We start from the raw sequence: 20219 nt of genomic DNA on the forward strand, positions 1-20219 counted from the left end.
TTTAGGGATGTGCTTTGTGATGTAAAATAAGTGATCTCATCTGAAATTCGACACCACAACCCAGCCCTGATAACATCATCTGCAATTTGCTGACGCGCACTTATGATCCTAGGCGTGCATTGATCTTATCAGACACCAGCAATGCATAAGGAAAACAGATCGCCATTTCTTCTCAGAAAAATTAAAAGAGAGGAAAAAAATGTGTACTTAAGTTGATCCTATGTAGCAGCTTATCTCCAACTGGCTCTCAGAGTATTAGCAGTCAGGGAACAGGAGGAATATTTTAAATAGGCCTTAACCATCTCAGTACTGAATGATTAGCCAGTGATAAATATTGATTAAAACTAAAGAATTGTAAACAAAATCCTCTAATATGTTCATGACCAAACCAAATATTAAAAAGTCATTGGATTATAATAAGGAATGGGAATGGTTTCCTTTACAAAATGTGAAATTGACTGTGAGTAACAACAAAGAGGGGAAAGGGGTCGACACTCAGAAAACAGAAATACGCATACAATATAGTGAACTGAGACATGCACACGGGCAAGAGAAAAGCAGAAACATAAATATAAAATGAGACAAAAATAAGAGAGACAGGCAGAAATACAAAAAGAAAACTACGCACAGACAGAGAAACAGTATAGATAAACCAAAGAAATGCACCTTTATACACGTGCGAGCCTACACAGATATATATGACAAGAGAAAATGACAAAAAGCCACTGAGAGAAACTGAAATACAAGTGAACAAAAAGGATAGACTCAGACACCAACTGAGAGACATGCACTTGTTTTTGAGATTCAGTATGAGGTGAGAAAAAGCCCCAAAAAAGTTTGAATCACTGGAGAGTTGATAAAAATAAATTGGAATGTCTCAAAGCAGTTAATCCTGAGCAGGATGTGGTTTTGGGTCTTCAAACACTAGGTTTCCTCTGCAGCTGCAAATGAAAAAAAGATAGGTTTTACACCACACCTTAAAAATTAATCTTGCTTGGTCAAAATAGGTAGGTTTTGGGCAGAAACTTTCAGGAGCATTTTTTACTCAACTGAGTAATATTTGCAGAATCATATTCTCAGGCTTTAGTTAAATGTATATACACAGCAACAGGCCATTCAGCCCATCTGGTCGATGCTAGGTGTGCTGAAATTGAAATTAAAGGGAAGAACTGTGGAAGCTGTAAATCTGAAATAAAAACAGAAAGTGTACGATAAACTTTGGTAGATTTATGTTTTGGATCTGATATGACTTTTCTTTGGAATTGAACTGGGCTGGAAAAACGATGGTTTTTATGCTGTTGAGAAATGGAGAAAAGGAGCAAGTGGAACAGAAGAGCTCTGTGAGCCTGCTGCAATATTCAGCAAGATCAAGGCTAATGTGATCTGGTTCACCTGCCTATTCCACTTACCCTAATGCAAATGATGTGAAGCTTCAGCAAGACATGGGCTCAATCTACCCTTCCTTATTGGTCCAGGAATTAACACATTTGGATTTAGGCATTTTCCAATGCAAGCCACAAGATGAACATCCTTCCCAAAAGTCAAATGTTTGCATTGTCCAGCTTCTCTTTACATCGAGTATGCAGCACAAAAAGAAGTCCAACCAGTCCCAAAGCAGTGTTTACAATCTATATCAGCTTCCTGCCAATCTCTCTTAATCCCATTTTAGCAGCATATCCTTAAATTGATTTACCTACTCTAGACAATGCATAATGTTTGGCTATTCCACTACCAGCAGCATCATAAACCCAATCCTGCCTGTCTGACATACACGCACCTTCTGTCAGGACCACACTGAACATTAAATTGCTTTAGATAAAGTAACCAAGAACATTTATATCAAATAAACAAGGGCAACAGGACAAAGATGGCATTAGTATTGTCAGTCAAAAGTAAATTTTAAACCAATCTTAGAGAGCACTTTTCTCCTCAAAGGATGAGGTATGTTGCCTTTTTTAGCCCAGGCTTAGATTTAAGAGTAGGGAGGTTATGTTGGAACTGTATAAAACATTGGTTAGGCCACAGATAGCATATGGTGCACAGTTGTGGAATCCACATTATAGAAGGGATGTGATTGCATTGCACGTGGTGCAGAGGAGGTTTACCAGGATGTTGCCTGGACTAGAGAGTTTTAGTTATGGAGAGAGATTGGACAGACTGCAGTTGTTTTCTTTGGAGTAGAGGAGGCTGAGGGGGTACATTATTGAATTGTATAAAATTATGAGGGGCAGACAGGAAGTAACCTTTCCTATTGGTGCAGAGATCAATGATTGGGGGCATAGATTTAAGATAAGGAGCAGATTTAGCGGGGATTAGATTACTTAAAGTGTGGAAACAGACCCTTCTAAAGTGTGGAAACAGGCCCTTCAGCCCAACAAGTCCACACTGACCCTCTGAAGAACAACCCACCCAGACCCAACACCTAACACTACGGACAATTTAGCATGGCCAATTTACCTAACCTGCACAGTTTTGGACTGTGGGAGGAAACCCACACAGACACGGGGAGAATGTGCAAACTTCACACAGACAGTTGTCTGCGGCGGGAATTGAACCCGGGTCTCTGGCGCTGTGGTTGTTAATAATAAATATTTCACTGTAGTCTCTTTAAAGCCAAAGGCCAGAATTATTCTGCTGATATCAGCCCTGTGAAAGCAGAATGTGTTTTAACAGAGATCTTAGCCTTAGGATCATGCTTTAGTTGAAACATTTGCAGGTCTGCCAATAGACCATGGTAACTCGCTTGCATTATTTTTCTTTGAGCAGTGCCTGTATTCTTGATCAGATTTCCAGGAACATTGCCAGCCTTGGTGATAGTAAAGTGCGTAGTAACGAATGGAAATAAAGCTGAAAAGCACAGTGAGCTACCTCTGGGTTGAAGAGGGAGGACAGAATAGGTAAGATTTTTATTGCTGATAGTCATCCAATGACTGTCCCTGACTACCAAGTGCACCTTTATAGCTCTGATGTGAAGACAGAATTGGTCTTCACATTCATCTTTTGGGTGAGGTGTTAAACTCAGGCACTGATCTGCTATCTTAAGAAGACATAAAAGACAGTGCAGGGCATTCTCCCTGATCTCCTAGATAATATTTATTCCTCAATCAACATCAGTTTAAAAAAAAGGATGATCTGGCCATTATCACTTTGCTGCTTACAGGAGTTTTCTGTTGGCAAATTGGCTGTTACGTTTCCTAAATTACAACAACAACTACATTTCAAAGCTGCTTTGGAATGCCCTGAAGTTGGGAAGGTGCTATAGAATGCAGAATTTCCTTCATTTCTCTGTGTTGCCCACCATGGTTGAATAACCTGCCATTACTCACTTTTTGAAGAGTGTTCAGTTGGGTGAGTATCTGACAGCCATTGAACATAAGGAATAGCAATAGGCGTACAACCCTCACACCTGCCCTGCCATTCAGCACTATTGTTACTCAATTTTTGTCTCAACTCCACTTCTCTGCTGTCTTCCATTTCCTTTGATTCTTTGAAAGATCAAAAATCTATTATTTATCCCTGTTTAAATGTGCTATGCAATGACGTTATCAAATCACTGAATTCTGAAGATTCACAATTCTCTGGGTGAAGGAATATCTCAGTCCTCAATTATCAACTCCTATCCTTAAGCAATGCCCCTTGTACATTCCGCAGGCAGGGTAACCAATCTTCCAGTGCTTGCTGCCCAGCTACTTCAGAAATTTGTATATTTCAAAAAGATCACTTCTCTTCTAAACTGTTGCAGCTTTGATTTGATTTCGTTTAAGCTTTCTTGTGACATGTACTCAAGTACAGGAGTACAGTGAAAAGTGTACAATGTTGCCACAAACAGCACGATCTTAGTTACAAACATATCTAGGTACAAAACCTGGACTGTACAAGTAGTAACATATAGTTAATAGTAAAGCATTACCGTTGTTCTTATTCAGCAACTCATTATAAGTTACACCTCTCATCCAGGAACCAATCTAGTGAATCTTTGCTGTACTGCCTACAGTGCAAGCATATCCTTTCTTAGATATGATGACCAATAGAACATAGAACATTTCAGCGCAGTACAGACCCTTCTGCCCTCAATGTTGCACCAACCTGTGGAACCAATCTGAAGCCCATCTATCCTACACTATTCCATTTTCATCCATATGTTTATCCAATGACCATTTAAATGCCCTTAAAGTTGGCGAGTGCGTTCCATACCCCTACTCCTCTCTGAGTAAAGAAACTACCTCTGACATCTGTCCTATATTTATCACTCCTCAATTTAAAGCTACGTCCTCTCGTGCTAGCCATCACATCTGAGGAAACGGGCTCTCACTGTCCATCCTATCTAAACCTCTGATTATTTTATATGTCTCAATTAGGTCACCTCTCAAACTCCTTCTCTCTAATGAAAACAGCCTCAAGTCCCTCAGCTTTTCCTCATAAGACCTTCCCTCCATACCAGGCAACATCCTAGTAAATTGCCTCTGAGCCCTTTCCAAAGCTTCCACATCCTTCCTATAATGCGGGTGACCAGAACTGTACACAATACTCCAAGTGCGGCTGCACCAGAGTTTTGTACAGCTGAAGCATGACCTTGTGGTACGAAACTCAATCCCTCTACCAATAAAAGCTAATACACTGTATGCCTTCTTAACAACCCTATCAACCCGGGTGGCAACTTCCAGGGAGCTATGTACATGGACACCAAGATCTCTCTGCTCATCTACACTACCAAGAATCTTACCATTAGCCCAGTACTCTTTATTCCTTTGTTCCTTTCAAAATGAATCACCTCACACTTTTCCACATTAAACTCCATTTGCCACCTCTCAGCCCAACTCTGCAGCTTATCTATGTGCCTCTGAAACCTGCAACATTCTTCAGCACTACCCACAACTCTACTGACCTTAGTGTCATCTGCAAGTTTACTAACCCATCCTTCTACGCCCTGATATAAAAATGACAAGCAGCAGTGGCCCAAAACAGATCCTTGCAGTATACCACTAGCAACTGAATTCCAGGATGAACATTTCCCATCAATCACCACCCTCTGTCTTACTATTTGCAATATTCCAAATGTGTTCTCACCAAAGCCCTGCAGAATTATAAAGACTTCCTCATTCTTATACTTACACTCCTAGACCCCAACAAAAATCAGTTGCTTCAGGATAGGTGGGGAGAACAGTTTTTTAAACCTTTCCAAATTAAAATGCCATTGTTCCTACAAAGCTTTTGCATAGAATTAGATGCTGATCATTCATCTCCTCAAATATGTTTTGCCATTCAGTGAAATCCAAGTCTTAACAACAGCTGCTACTTTAGTCCCTTACTTTGAATACCCTTACTAAAAAAAACCTAAGTTTTGAAATGTTTATTTGTCCCAGTCTTAGCAACCTTTTTAAAAACTTATGAACACTATTGAACTTGCTGATTCATCTAGTCAATCCCACATAATTGTAAAACTTTGCAATATCACAATATATATCTCTCCATCTCACCCAAAACCACAGGATTTTCTAGGAGGAGTGAGAAACCAGATTAAAAACTCAACTTTTGTGGGGCATCATTCCAGATTTCTACCAGCCATCCTTTCTGTGTTTATGGACTACCTTTCAGTTTGTGATGTTGCCCTCTTGTATACAAGACACCTGTCAGAGTAAATGCCACCTGGTCATTATGCAATTTATATTTTGTTAGCAACCCCTTTCCTGAGGTGAACTAAGAATCATGTGAGAAACATAAATGTACCTGATCTGAATCCTATCTCTCGCATTGCTCTGGTAATCCTGCATTGTGTAGCACTCAGCTAATTTCAGAGCCCACCCCAGTGATTGTATATTCTTTGAATTTGTAAACTGTGGTTAGTGCATTTATAGCTAGCTTGAACCCTGTCACCTCTGTGATTCAGTGTCCTAATTGCTGTGATAAACAGTAATATATTCTTTAACCTAAACTAGCCAGACAAGATCAGGGTTGGTGCACAGGATAGAAGCTATTTACTTAGATATAAAGCCTGCCTGTACAGCCCAATTGCTTATGGCTCAGGTTACACAGGTCTAATGAAAGGAGAGTTGTTTTCTGGTGTTGTAAAGTAATTACATTTTGTTAAAGCTGAGCTGTTTGGTGTTTGTAGTTTGTTCCATGTTTCAGCTGGAGCTGTGGCTAATATAGGAATACCCCGGCAACTGTGAACAATGCTGGAAAACAATTCAGTGCATAAAAAGGGAATGTGTGTCAGTGATTTACAAGGTTGTTTGAGAGCACTTTGGAATAAATAAGGATCCACTCTTAAGGTTTCAACAACAACTTGCACTTATATCACAAAATTCATGTAGTGAAATGTCCCAAAGAACTTCTTAGAAGCATCATCAACCAAAGTTTTATATCAAGTGACACAAAGATTTCGGGGGATAGGTGACCAAAGGTTTGCTTAAAGAAGCAACTTCAAGAATGTGAAGGGGGAGGAACGTTTTCATGAGGAAATCCAGAGCTTGGGGCCCAGTTTTGCAAAGATGCTTTACCTTAAAAGTGCCATATGACTGCAAGTTGTTGAAATGGTGAGGAACACCACAGTACCCAGCTTAAATGTAATGGTACCAACTCTGGGTAGACATATTGCTGGAAATGTCATTATATAACTCCTGCCTGACAATTTTCCATCCTCACAGTGCACAGTCTTCAAACGTCAATTGAAAAGTAGGTGGATTCTTCATTGCTCGAATTGGATCATTCAATTAAACAGTTTTATTCACCTCACCACACCCAACATGTAGTTTTTGATTTAGTGAGCTAGAGCAGTGACAAACTTCTACGCTTTTACCACTGTGGGAAGAAACTGTTTCAAAGATGTATTCCACTATGGATCTCTCTGCAGAGTGTTTAACAATAAAAACAATCTAAATAAAGTTTCAAATAATTCTTTCTTAGCTCAGGCTAACTACAAAAGGACTTTTCCCAAGCTTCCAACAACAAAAACCTTCACCACCTTGGATGTAAAGGTGTTTACTGGCATCAAAGCTGGATGAAAGCTGCAGCTTTCTAACTACATTCGGGTGATACAGATGTTTGTTAATGCATCCACTGTTTCTATGGTTCCAAACGTGTATCAACGCGGACAACATGAGGTAGTTAGTGACTTTCCTTGAGTGGAAATTGTAATGGATTAATTGCTAGTTTATAGGCATAACATTACTGATTACAATAAAAATCTAGTGGAACTAGAAGCTTATGTATGTTTATAATGTCACGAGGGGCATGAATAGGGTGAATAGCCAAGGTCTTTTAGAACATAGAACATAGAAAAATACAGCGCAGTACAGGCCCTTTGGCCCTCATGTTGCGCCGATCCAAGCCCCCCTAACCTACACTAGCCCACTATCCTCCATATTCTGGATCAGTGGTGCTGGAAGAGCTCAGCAATTCAGGCAGCATCCAACGAACAGCGAAATCAACGTTTCGGGCAAAAGCCCTTCATCAGGAATAAAGGCAGAGAGCCTGAAGCGTGGAGAGATAAGCTAGAGGAGGGTGGGGGTGGGGAGAAAGTAGCATAGAGTACAATAGGTGAGTGGGGGAGGAGATGAAGGTGATAGGTCAGGGAGGAGAGGGTGGAGTGGATAGGTGGAAAAGGAGCTAGGCAGGTTGGACAAGTCCGGACAGGTCAAGGGGACAGTGCGGGCTGGAAGTTTGAAACTAGGATGAGGTGGGGGAAGGGGAAATGAGGAAGCTGTTGAAGTCCATATTGATGCCCTGGGGTTGAAGTGTTCCGAGGCGGAAGATGAAGCGTTCTTCCTCCAGGCGTCTGGTGGTGAGGGAGCGGCGGTGAAGGAGGCCCAGGACCTTCATGTCCTCGGCAGAGTGGGAGGGGGAGTTGAAATGTTGGGCCACGGGGCGGTTTGGTTGATTAGTGCGGGTGTCTCGGAGATGTTCCCTAAAGTGCTCTGCTAGGAGACCGCATTGGGTGCAACGGATACAATAAATGATATTAGTGGATGTGCAGGTAAAACTTTGATGGATATGGAAGGCTCCTTTAGGGCCTTGGATAGAGGTGAGGGAGGAGGTGTGGGCACAGGTTTTACAGTTCCTGCGGTGGCAGGGGCAAGTGCCAGGATGGGAGGGTGGGTCGTAGGGGGGCGTGGACCTGACCAGGTAGTCACGGAGGGAACGGTCCTTGCGGAAGGCGGAAAGGGGTGGGGAGGGAAATATATCCCTGGTGGTGGGGTCTTTTTGGAGGTGGCGGAAATGTCGGCGGATGATTTGGTTTATGCGAAGGTTGGTAGGGTGGAAGGTGAGCACCAGGGGCGTTCTGTCCTTGTTAGGGTTGGAGGGGTGGGGTCTGAGGCCGGAGGTGCGGGATGTGGACGAGATGCGTTGGAGGGCATCTTTAACCACGTGGTTAGGGAAATTGCGGTCTCTAAAGAAGGAGGCCATCTGTTGTGTTCTATGGTGGAACTGGTCCTCCTGGGAGCAGATACGGCGGAGGCGGAGGAATTGGGAATACGGGATGGCATTTTTGCAAGAGATAGGGTGGGAAGAGGTGTAATCCAGGTAGCTGTGGGAGTTGGTGGGTTTGTAAAAAATGTCAGTGTCAAGTCGGTCGTCACTAATGGAGGTGGAGAGGTCCAGGAAGGGGAGGGAGGTGTCAGAGGTGGTCCAGGTAAATTTAAGGTCAGGGTGGAATGTGTTGGTGAAGTTGATGAATTGCTCAACCTCCTCGCCTATCCTCCATATGCCTATCCAATGCCCGTTTAAATGCCCATAAAGAGGGAGAGTCCACCACTGCTACTGGCAGGGCATTCCATGAACTCACGACTCGCTGAGTAAAGAATCTACCCCTAACATCTGTCCTATACCTACCACCCCTTAGTTTAAAGCTATGCCCCCTCATAATAGCTGACTCCATACGTGGAAAAAGGTTCTCACGGTCAACCCTATCTAAACCCCTAATCATCTTGTACACCTCTATCAAGTCACCTCTAAACCTTCTTTTCTCCAATGAAAACAGCCCCAAGTGCCTCAGCCTTTCCTCATACGATCTTCCTACCATACCAGGCAACATCTTGGTAAACCTCCTCTGCACCCATTCCAGTGCCTCCACATCCTTCCTATAGTATGGCGACCAAAACTGCACACAATACTCCAGATGCGGCCACACCAGAGTCCTATACAACTGCAACATGACCTCAGCGCTCCGGAACTCAATTCCTCTACCAATAAAAGCCAGTACGCCATATGCCTTCTTCACCGCACCATTTACCTGGGTGGCAACTTTCAGAGATCTGTGTACATGGACACCAAGATCCCCCTGCTCATCCACACTACCAAGTATCCGACCATTAGCCCAGTACCCCATCTTTTTGTTACTCTTACCAGTGAATCACCGCACACTTACCTACATTGAACTCCATTTGCCACCTTTCTGCCCAGCTCTGCAACTTATCTATATCCTGCTGTAACCTGACACATCCTTCCTCACTGTCAACAACTCCACCGACTTTCGTATCATCCGCAAACTTGCTCACCCAACCTTCTAGCCCCTCCTCCAGGTCATTTATAAAAATGACAAACAGCAATGGTTCCAAAACAGATCCTTGCGGAACACCGCTAGTAACTGCACTCCAAGATGAACCTTTACCATCAACTACTACCCTCTGTCTTCTTCCAGCCAGCGAATTCCTAATCCAAACCTCCAACTCACCCTCAATGTCATACCTCCGTATTTTTTGCAGTAGCCTACCATGGGGAACCTTATCAAACGCCTTACTAAAATCCATATACACCACATCTACCGCTTTACCCTTGTCTACCTCCTTAGTCACCTTCTCAAAGAATTCAATAAGGTTTGTGAGGCACGACCTGCCCTTCACAAAACCATGCTGACTATCCTTGATCACATTATTCCTATCCAGATGTTCATAAATCCTATCCCTTACAATTCTCTCTAAGACTTTGCCCACAACAGAAGTGAGACTCACCGGCCTATAGTTACTAGGGTTATCCCTACTCCCCTTCTTGAACAAGGGAACCACATTTGCTATCCTCCAGTCTTCTGGCACTATTCCTGTAGACAACGAGGACATAAAAATCAAGGCCAATGGCTCTGCAATCTTCTCCCTTGCTTCCTAGAGAATCCTAGGATAAATGCCATCAGGCCCAGGGGACTTATCTATTTTCACCCTTTCCAGAATTTCCAACATCTCTTCCCTACATACCTCAAAGCCGTCCATTCTAATTAATTGTGACTCAATATTCACATCGGCATGTAAAGGTGGGGGAGACCAAAACTAGAAAATATACATTTGAGGTGAGAGGGGAAAGATTTGAAAAGGATCGAAGGAATAACTTTTTCACGTAAGGATGGTGTGTGTATATGGAATAAGCTGCCAAAGGAAGTAATGGAGTTGGATACAAATACAATATTTACAAGGCATCTGGATGGGTGTATGAATAGGAAGGGTTTAGATGTTCCTATAGACAACTGAGAGTTAGCTGCCGAAATGACCATATCATTTTTTTTTTGTGATTGGTTGAGTGGTAAAGATGAGCCAGGGTATTATGAAAAACTCTCTGCTGCTCTTCAAAGTAATACTTCAAAAATTATACAGGCACTAGTCAGATCACAGCTGGAATATTGTGATCAGATTTGGTCCCCTTATCTAAGGAAGGATACTGAAATTGGAAGCAGTCAAAAGAAAGTTAGCTAGGTGGATTCTGGGTATGGACAGATTTTCTTATTATGAGAAGAGATTGGTTAGGTTGAAGTTTAGAAGAATAAGAGTAAACCTTATTAACCCATATAAGATTCTTAACAAACTTGACAGAGAACATGCAGGAAAGTTGTTTCCCCTTGTGGAAGAGTCCAGGACTAGAGAGCATCATTTCAGAATAAAAGGTCACAAATTTAGGACAGATTATGGATGGGGTGAATAGCCAAGGTCTTTTCTCTGGGGTGGGGGAGTCCAAAGCTAGGGGGCATAGTTTAAAGTGAGAGGGGAACGATTTAAAAGGGACCTAGCAGGCAACTTTTTCACGCAGAGGGTGGTGCGTATATGGAATGAGCTGCCAGAGGAAGTGGTGGAGGCTGGTACAATTACAGCATTTAAACACATCTGGATGGGTATATGAATAGGAAAGGTTTAGAGGGATATGGGCCAAATGCTAGCAAATGGGGCTAGATTAATTTAGGATATCTGGTCAGCATGGACAAGTCAGACTGGACGGTCTGTTTCTGTGTTGTATGCCTCTAGTTGGAAGTACTTGGTATAGGCTTTGACCCAATTTAGCAAAAACCTATGAACAGTACTCCTGAAGCTTCTGAATAGAGTGAGGAATCCTAGAATTGGGATCCATCACCATTTCTAAAAGACTCCTGGCTTGGCAAAAGTTCAGGCCATTTCCTCCATTCTAATCCAAGAGTTCTGATGCTACTTCCTGTGCCTCAGACACTTCTCTGGTCATCCTCATCTCAGCTTCACCATGGAAACTTGAGTGTGAAATATGTAATCTTCATCTGCACCAAACTATACAATCCCAAAGGCAAGGAGAGCAGCCATACCTCCCTACTCATTGAAAGCAGAAAGAATGCTTTATGTATGCAACAGGCTGAAATTGTTTTCCTTAGAACAAGGAAGTTTAAATGGAAATTTAGTGTGTTCAAAATCATGAACGGTTTTGATTCAGTAAATAAAGAGAAACAGTTTCCAGTTGCAGAAGAGTTGGTAAATAGAGGACACAAATTTAAGGAAAAGCTAATAGAGATGAGATGACAATAATGGTTTTGTGACACAATTATAATCCGGAGGGTACTGCCTGAGAGGATGATGGAAGCAGGTTCAATAATAATTTTCAAAGAGATGTTTGAATAAATACTGCAAGAGGGAGAATTTGTTTGGCTATGAGCAAAGCAAAGTGGGATATGACGAACTGAATAACTCTTTCAAAGAATTGGCATAGGAATAATAGGCTGAATGTTTTATTATTCTCTGATTTGGTGATTTTCATTTTCATATGGTCTTCAATTACCTCATGATTATTTACTTTATAGCAAATTAAGTATTTTTGAAGTGTAGTCACTGTTGAGTGAAGGAAAATGTGACAGTCAATTTGACACAAGAAGCCCCCCAAACAGATGATGTCCAAATCATTTGCTTTAGATGTCAATTGAGTGACAGTTAATGACCAGGACGCCAGTATTCAAGTGCTCTTTGAATATTGCCACAAGATCTTTAAAATCCATCTGAGAGAGCATATGATGCCTTGGTTTAACATGTCACCTTCAAGCAAAGGCATCTCCACCAATCCAGCACTTGCTGAAGTATCAGTCTGGACTATATACATAGGTCTTTAGACTGGCACTTGAACCCATGACCCTTGAAGAGAGAGTGCTGCCAATTGAGCCATGCCTGAAACATTTTGTTTGCTGACATGGTAAATTGATCTTTAGTTTCCCCCCCTGTACTATATATGTACATGTGGAAACGAATTGAATTCCACATTTGAATCCATTCTGCTCCTTTGTTTTCTCCTTTACTGCTTTCACTGGCACATTGTTGTTGAGCACCAATCCCTTAGCCCTCCTCAAGGAACATTGGAATGCCTGTTTACTCACCTCAGTAATGTGTCTGATGCTCCTATACACGGCTGCAAGAGACTCGCATACAGTTAATAATGTGAAATCTGTTTTATCTGTTTAGATCACATCCTGTCTGGAATTAGAACAGACAGAATTAATCTCAAACTTCCTGCCAGGGGGAGAATAAAATCGAAACACAGCAAATACACAAACCAATCAGTGTGTAGCTAAACCCAAGCTAGGAGCTGTATCTCAAGCTCATTTTAAATAAGACGCTAGTCCTACCCGTAATGCTGGTACATTTTGACCCCGAAAGATGATTTTTGTTATCTTTTCTCCTGAATTACAGCACAGAAACATAAGGTTCTGACTTCTGTTGAAATACAGATTCATGATTACCGCAGCTACCCCAGCAACTACCAACCACATTTCAACAGGGTCTTTAACGAGCTAAGAAACTTTACAGGAGAGAGAGGGATGCTGAGCAGTGAGGATACTTTGCAAGAGTATGCAGGTACAACAGGTAGTGAAGAAGACTAATAGCATGCTGGCCTTCATAACAAGAGGGATTGAGTATAGAAGCAAAGAGGTTCTTCTGCAGCTGTACCGGGCCTTGGTGAGACCACACCTGGAGTACTGTGTGCAGTTCTGGTCTCCAAATTTGAGGAAAGACATTCTGGCTATTGAGGGAGTGCAGCATAGGTTCACGAGGTCAATTCCTGGAATGGCGGGATTACCTTACACTGAAAGACTGGAGCGACTGGGCTTGTATACCCTTGAGTTTAGAAGACTGAGAGGGGATCTGATTGAGATATATAAGATTATTAAAGGATTGGACACTGTGGAGGCAGGAAACATGTTTCTGCTGATGGGTGAGTGCCGAACCAGAGGACACGGCTTAAAAGTATGGGGTAGACCATTTAGGACAGAGATGAGGAGAAACTTCTTCACCCAGAGAGTGGTGGCTGTGTGGAATGCTCTGCCTCAGAGGGCAGTGGAAGCCCAGTCTCTGCATTCATTTAAGAAAGAGTTAGATAGAGCTCTCTAGGATAGTGGAATCAAGGGTTATGGAGATTAGGCAGGAACAGGATACTGATTAAGGATGATCAGCCATGATCATATTGAATGGTGGTGCAGGTTCGAAGGGCAGAATGGCCTACTCCTGCACCAATTGTCTATTGTCTAAGAGAAATGCCCAAATGCACAGTCATTGAAGGTAGTTGTTAGGATGGAAGCTGCTTGTGATGAAGCCAGAGATTAAGTGGAACAAGTAAATGGTCTGAAGAGTGTCATCAAGTTAGGGTGAGCATGGGCCAGATCCTGACCTGATACTAATGCCAATTGGTCCGACTTTCCTTTTAGCTGTCATTGGATAGTGACCATTAATTTTCCAGAAACTAGCCCAGGAGTTTTAAAATAACTCTGGCAACCCACCTGGGACCAAATAATTATATAAGTGCAGTACATGGTGCTAGGAACATAAGAAAAGGAGGGTCATCTTTTCAACCCTTTTTTTCCATTCAGATCTGTATGTTTACTCCATCCACTTGCCATGGTTCTTTCATACCTTGAATGCCCTATGTGTTACCTCTCCATTCTATATGCTATGCATTGCAGCTGGTTGTTCTGTAACATCCCTGTGAGATAAACATGTGACTGCATATGAATGCACCTTAAAGGGAACTTTGCTTGTTCGCAACCACTTTCCATGCAGCTGAAAGGAACATCAACCCTCATCCAAAACAATATCTGCTAGTCTCAGTTTCTAAATTTACAAGTAACCTCACCTTCGTGGGGAGAGTTTAAGATTTCCCTGACCTTTAATGTTAAGAATTGCATCCTGACATCACCTCTGAAAATCCTAGCTATAATTTCAAGGTTATTTCTTCCTTGTTCCCCACCAGAGAAAATGATTTATACTAAGAGCAGTTCATTCCTAGCTGCTTTTGTAAGGCTTGTGTCTCTCGGTGTCAACTCCTGAACATGTATAGTCTGAGTTAAGTGGAACATCTCACTCCATAATAAGATATTAAAGCTGGGCTTACACTGAAAGAGACAAAAACAGAAATGGTTGGGAAAGCTCAGCAGGTCTGGCAGCATCTGTGGAGAGAAAGCAGGGTTAACATTTCAGGTCCAGTAACCCTTCTTTAGAACTGGACCTGAAACATTAATTAAGCTTTCTCTCCACAGATACTGCCAGAGCTGTTGAGTTCTTCCAGCCATTTCTGTTTGTGTTTCTGATTTCCAGCATCCGCAATTCTTTGTTTTATTTTCCTACACTGTGAGACTGTCTGTCATGCTTTAAACTGTGCTATTAAACAACAGTCCTGAACTGTTGACCAGCCTTGAATGCTGTCTGTTGATTATTTTACAGTGTTGTAATATCTCCTTTGTTTTAATACAGTTGGGTTAAAGCCCAACACTGTGATGCCTATAATCAGCTTCTTCCCACTCACATTTTCTAAATCTGCTAACTTAGGTTGAGTATGTAGAGACTGAAAGCTGGAGCGGCTGCTGGATGCTTATATTAATGGATAGGTTCCCAGTTAGAGACAGTGGCACTAACAAGTAAAGCACTGTCTAGAAATCTTCTGGGATTTTTCTTACAAAACAGGTTTCCAGTAAAAGTGTCAGTATTTCTGTCTGTTAAATGAGTGAAAATGAAAATTAAAACCACAACACAGAGAAGTGGAAAGGCCACTGGAGCAGTATCTGGTGTTATAAGCAGTAAGCTTGAAAGCTCAATGCATGACCTGTGCTTAGTAAGCCAAACCTGGGAACCTGCAGTTATCCTCTGAACCAGACTTCCCTGGTCTCATCTTTCCCTTATCTCTGTAATCTCCTCCATTCCTAGATCTCTGTATCCTCCAATTCTAACCTCTTACAAATCCCCAAATTTAATCTCATGACTTCGGACAGACATGTCTTCAACTGCCAAGAGACTAAATGTTAGTAATTTCTTGTGGAAATCTCCCTTTGCACTCCATCCTCTACCTCTCTTCTTCTTTAAATTGCTCCTCAAACCCAAAATATTTGACTTAACTTTTAGCAATCTTTCCTAGTATCTTATTAAGTGCCATGAGCATTCATAGAAAATAATCACAGAGGCTATTGGAATTTTCACCCTTATTCCTAACAGACTAGAAAGTTAAGGGCAAGACGTTATATTGCAGCTATACAAAATCCACACCTTAGGACTTATGTATTGATCTTGGAGGAAAAACAATATCAGTTTATAAAATGGATACCTTGAATTGAGGATTAAATTACAAGGCCAGATTACACAAAGTAGGGTTGCATTTCTTGGAATTTAGTAGATTAAGAGGTACTTTGAAATTGTCATGTATTAAGGTTGATTGCTGGGATGGATAGACATACTCTTTTCTCAGTGGTTGGGATTGCCTGTCCTAAGAGTCAGCTGTTTCACAAATTTTTAGAAATACCTGTACACACAAAGAATGATGGAATTTTGAAATTCTTCCACAAACAGTAATTGACATAATTGAATTGGTAATTTTAAATTTGAGATTGATAGATATCTGGCATCAAGGAATATGGAGAAAAGGCAAGGATACGCAATTAGATCAGAGGTTAGCCCACAGCTGCCAATTATTTGGGGTTGAATGGTGGCTCAGTGGTTAGCACTGCTGCCTCACAATGCCAGGGGCCTGGGTTCAATTCCACCTATTAGCAACTGTCTATGTGGAGTTTGCACATTCTCCCAATGTCTCTTGGGTATTCTGATTTCCTCCCACAATCCAAAGATGTGCAAAGTAGGTGGATTGGCCATGCTGAATTGCCCATAGTGTCCAGGGATGTGCAGGCTAGGTAGATTGGCCATGGGAAATGCAAGGTTACAGAGATAGGGTAGGGGTGGGTCTGGTTGGGCTGCTCTTGGAAGGGTTGGTATGAATATGACAGGCTGAATGGCCTGCCTCCACACGATAGAGTTTCTATGATAAGCCGTAGTCTCAGAGAGTGGCCAAACAGGTTAAAGGGGTATAAGGACCTCCTTCTCTTCTGATAAATGTTACAGATATACAAGAAACACAGAGAGGAGAATAATCCAAAGGATTTACATAGAATTTTCTTGCTGTGATTGAGGAAGGTTTGGTTCCATTGTGTACCAGTGCCTTTGCTGTCCCTGCTCTCATAGCTGTAAAAAGGCACTGTAAAACATCATTAATTCCTTGACTGCCTGATACTTCCTGATAATCCACTGATGCTGCAGGCAAAAGTAATGTTCCTTTGGTTATAGATCTTACTTTCACTTCAAACTCCTTTTGACTAATGTGATTGCTGCAGGAGACACACACATTGGGGCTGGGGACATGTGTACATAAGAACATGGGAAATAGGAGCAGAACGGGGCCATTCAGCCCTTCAGCCTCTAAGATATTTGCTGATCTCTGTCAAGTCTCAATTCCTCCTGCATGTCAGCTCTTCATAGCTCTCAATGCTTGATCTTTCAAAATCCTAACTACCTCTCTTTTAAATATTTTAAGTGATGTTGCCTCCACAACTCTCTGGAATAGACTACCAAGTCCATCTTACTGTTTCTCACGTGTGTAGGGAACTGTCATTGGTAACTCCCGACATTGTAACCACACTTTCAGCTAGACTAATAAAAGGTTGGCTATATTTAGGTCAGAGAGGGAAAAATCCACCATATCTGTTTGAGATATACTGGTGAGTATGTTTATTCCCGTGGTCAAGTACCTCACTGACTTTCCTGTCTGATCTTACATGTGGAATATAGCCATTTAAGGTATTATAAAAGAGCATACCACACTGGTACAGATGAACCCAGTGAGGGTCTTCAAAGGAGGAGCAGAAAAATAGGGGAAATATATTTACCAGTTAGGGGAAGGTACTGGAGTTTCCAATGCTTCGGGTCTCATATCTCAAGAATGCTAAGTATTATGACTTGGGTGAGTGTTGGTATTCTGACTAGATAGTATCCATCAGCAAGTTAATATTTAGAAAAGTGAAACTGAAGGGGACATTAAATCTTCTGCTTAAACCTACGTTATGTGCATGGACTATGAAACTATATACTTAATCCAATTTCCCTGAGGCATCAACATAACTTATGTTTAATACTCAGGATACTCCTCCTACGCCTGTTTCCTGACACTAATTCATTTTTAGTGTTTGATCTATACTGCACAGCGAAAACAAGTTTCAGGCAGATGTGCTCCACCTACTGACAGACAAGTTTGAAGAAATAATCAGTAGAATTTGTCAGTTGTGTTTGCTGCTGATGTTGAACTGAGTAAAAGAATCCTGGACAGGGAGGATTTTATTCTTTACAGTTAATCAAGTACTTTCTGCAATGTCATCACAGTTATAATGTAGGAATCATGGCAGTCAATTTACACACAGCAAGGTCTAACAAACGACAGTGTGATAATGACTAGTTAAAGTTGTAAGTTTGCTTGCTGAGCTGGTAGATTTGTTGTCAGACATTTCATCACCATGCTCAGTAACATCATCAATGAGCCTCTGATGTAGCACTGGTGATCTATCCTGCTTGCTATTTATCTGTCATGATCTACTGTGGTGGGTGATATCATTTCCAGCTCTTTTTCTGAGAGGTTGCTAAGTGGGGTCCAAATCGATATGTTTGTTAATGGAGTTCCAGTTTGTATACCAGGCCTGTAGGAATTCCCGTTCAGCCTGTCTCAGGATAGACGTATTGTCCCAGTCAAACTGATGTCCCTCTTCGTCAGTGTGTATGGATACTAGTGATAGTTGGTCATGTCTTTTAGTGGCTAGTTGATGCTCATGTATCCTGGTGGCTAGTTTCCTGCCTCTCTGTCCATTGTAATGTTTGTTGCCGTCCTTGCAGGGTATTTTTGTGTATGACTTTTGTTCTGCTGGTTGTAGGTATGGGGTCCTTTGGATTCATCAGGAGATGTTTCAGTGTGGTGGTAGGTTTGTGGGCTACCATGATGCCTAGGGGCCGGAGTAGTCCGGTCGTCATCTCTGAGATGTCTGTAATGTATGGCAGGGTGGCTGGAGTTTCTGAGCGAGAGTTCTTGTTTAGGTCTGTTGTGTAGGAATCGGCGGACTGTGCTTATCGGGTACCCCTTGTTCCTGAATACATTGTATATGTGTTTTTCCTCACGTTCTCATAGTTCCTGGGTGCTGCACCATGTTATGGCTCGTTTAAATAATGTCCTGATGCGGCTCTGTTTGTGGGTGTTGGGATGATTGCTCCTTTAGTTGAGTGTGTGTGGATTTCAGGTCTGTAGCTCTCTATTGGCTTTTCATTCTACTGTGACATCTAGGAAGTGGAGTCTGTTGTTGTTCTCTTCATCTTTGGTGAACTTTCTACTGGTAAAGATGTTGTTTTTGTGAATGTGGGTTTCTTCTAATTTGTTGCATCTCGTGATGACAAAGGTGTCATCCAAATTGCGGACCTAAAGTTTGGGTTGGATCGTGGGGAGGGCTATTTGTTCTAATCTCTGCATTACTGCTTCTGCTAATTGTCCTGATATTGGTAATCCTATGGGAGTCCCATTGATTTGTTTGTAGATCTTATCGTTGAAGGTGAAGTGGGTTGTGAGGCACAAATCTACTAGCTTGAGGATGCTGTCCTTGCTGAAGGAGTTGGTGCTGTCTGGTGTTTGTGCCCTTGGTTTGTCTAGCAGTGAGGCCAGTGTTTCTTTGGTCAGGCTGATGTTAATTGATGTGAATAGGGCCATCACGTCAAAGGAAACCATGACCTCGTCATCCTCTACCTTGGTGTCTTTGATGATGTTCAGGAATTCCTGGGTGGAGTGGATGGAGTGGCTTGAGTCTTCAACAAGTGCTTCAGTTTGCATCGCAGTGCCTTTGCTAGTCTGTATGTCGGTGTAGCGGGAAATGAGACTGTGGGCCTGAGGGGGGGGCCCCTTGTTTAGTACCTTTGGTAATCCGTAGAAATGGGGTGTGTTGGTTCCTTCAGGTTACATTCTCTGCAGGTCTATCTTGTTAATTTCACCTGTCATTTGAAGTTTGCTCAGTGTTGCTGTAATACGGTTTTCTAGCTGCGGAGTCAGGTCCATTGCTACCTGTTGGTAGGCGTCGGTATCTGTGAGTAGTGTGTTTGCTTTTTCAATGTATTGTGTTCTGTTCAAGATGACAGTCATGCACCCTTTGTCTGCTGGTAGGAATACAATATTTCTGTATATCCGGAGTTCTTCCAGAGCTTTCCTTTCCAGTGTGTTGAGAGTGTTCCCTTCTTTCTTTCTGCTTAGTGTTGGTACGATTGGCTATCTGATGGCCTGCTGGGTTTCTTCTGTAAGTCCATTGTCTTTCTAATGACCAGTTAAATTTGTCAATCACAAGAAGCAAGCATCCAAGTTCAAGGCATAATAGAGAAAGCAAATTGGCCTTTATTGGAGTATAAAAGTCGGGAGGTTTTGCTAAAGCTACACAAAGCATGAGTCAGCTGGAATGCCATAAACAGCTTTAGGCACCTTATCTAAGGAAAGATATACTGGACGCAGTCCAACTATTTACTAAGCTAATATTAGGTATGGAGGGACTGTCTTTTGAGGCGAGTGTGAGCAGATTGAGCCTGTACTAATTGGAATGTAGAAGAGTGAGAGGCAACCTTATTGAAGCATGCAAGATTATAAGAGGATTTGACAGGATTGATATGGAAAGATTATTTCGCCTTATG

At 42.0% G+C, this 20219-nt stretch overlaps 1 protein-coding gene across 4 annotated transcripts in view; it reads left to right on the plus strand.

The window, feature by feature from the left end:
• Nucleotides 1-20219, plus strand: part of LOC122539732 (sorting nexin-11-like) — a 131103-nt gene that overhangs the window by 100052 nt on the left and 10832 nt on the right. The gene's annotated exons all lie outside the window — the stretch shown is intronic.

This window comes from Chiloscyllium plagiosum, unplaced genomic scaffold (genome assembly GCF_037043375.1).
Source record: "Chiloscyllium plagiosum isolate Xiang-an unplaced genomic scaffold, Cpla_swu_hap1 HiC_scaffold_32, whole genome shotgun sequence".
Classification (NCBI taxonomy): domain Eukaryota; kingdom Metazoa; phylum Chordata; class Chondrichthyes; order Orectolobiformes; family Hemiscylliidae; genus Chiloscyllium; species Chiloscyllium plagiosum.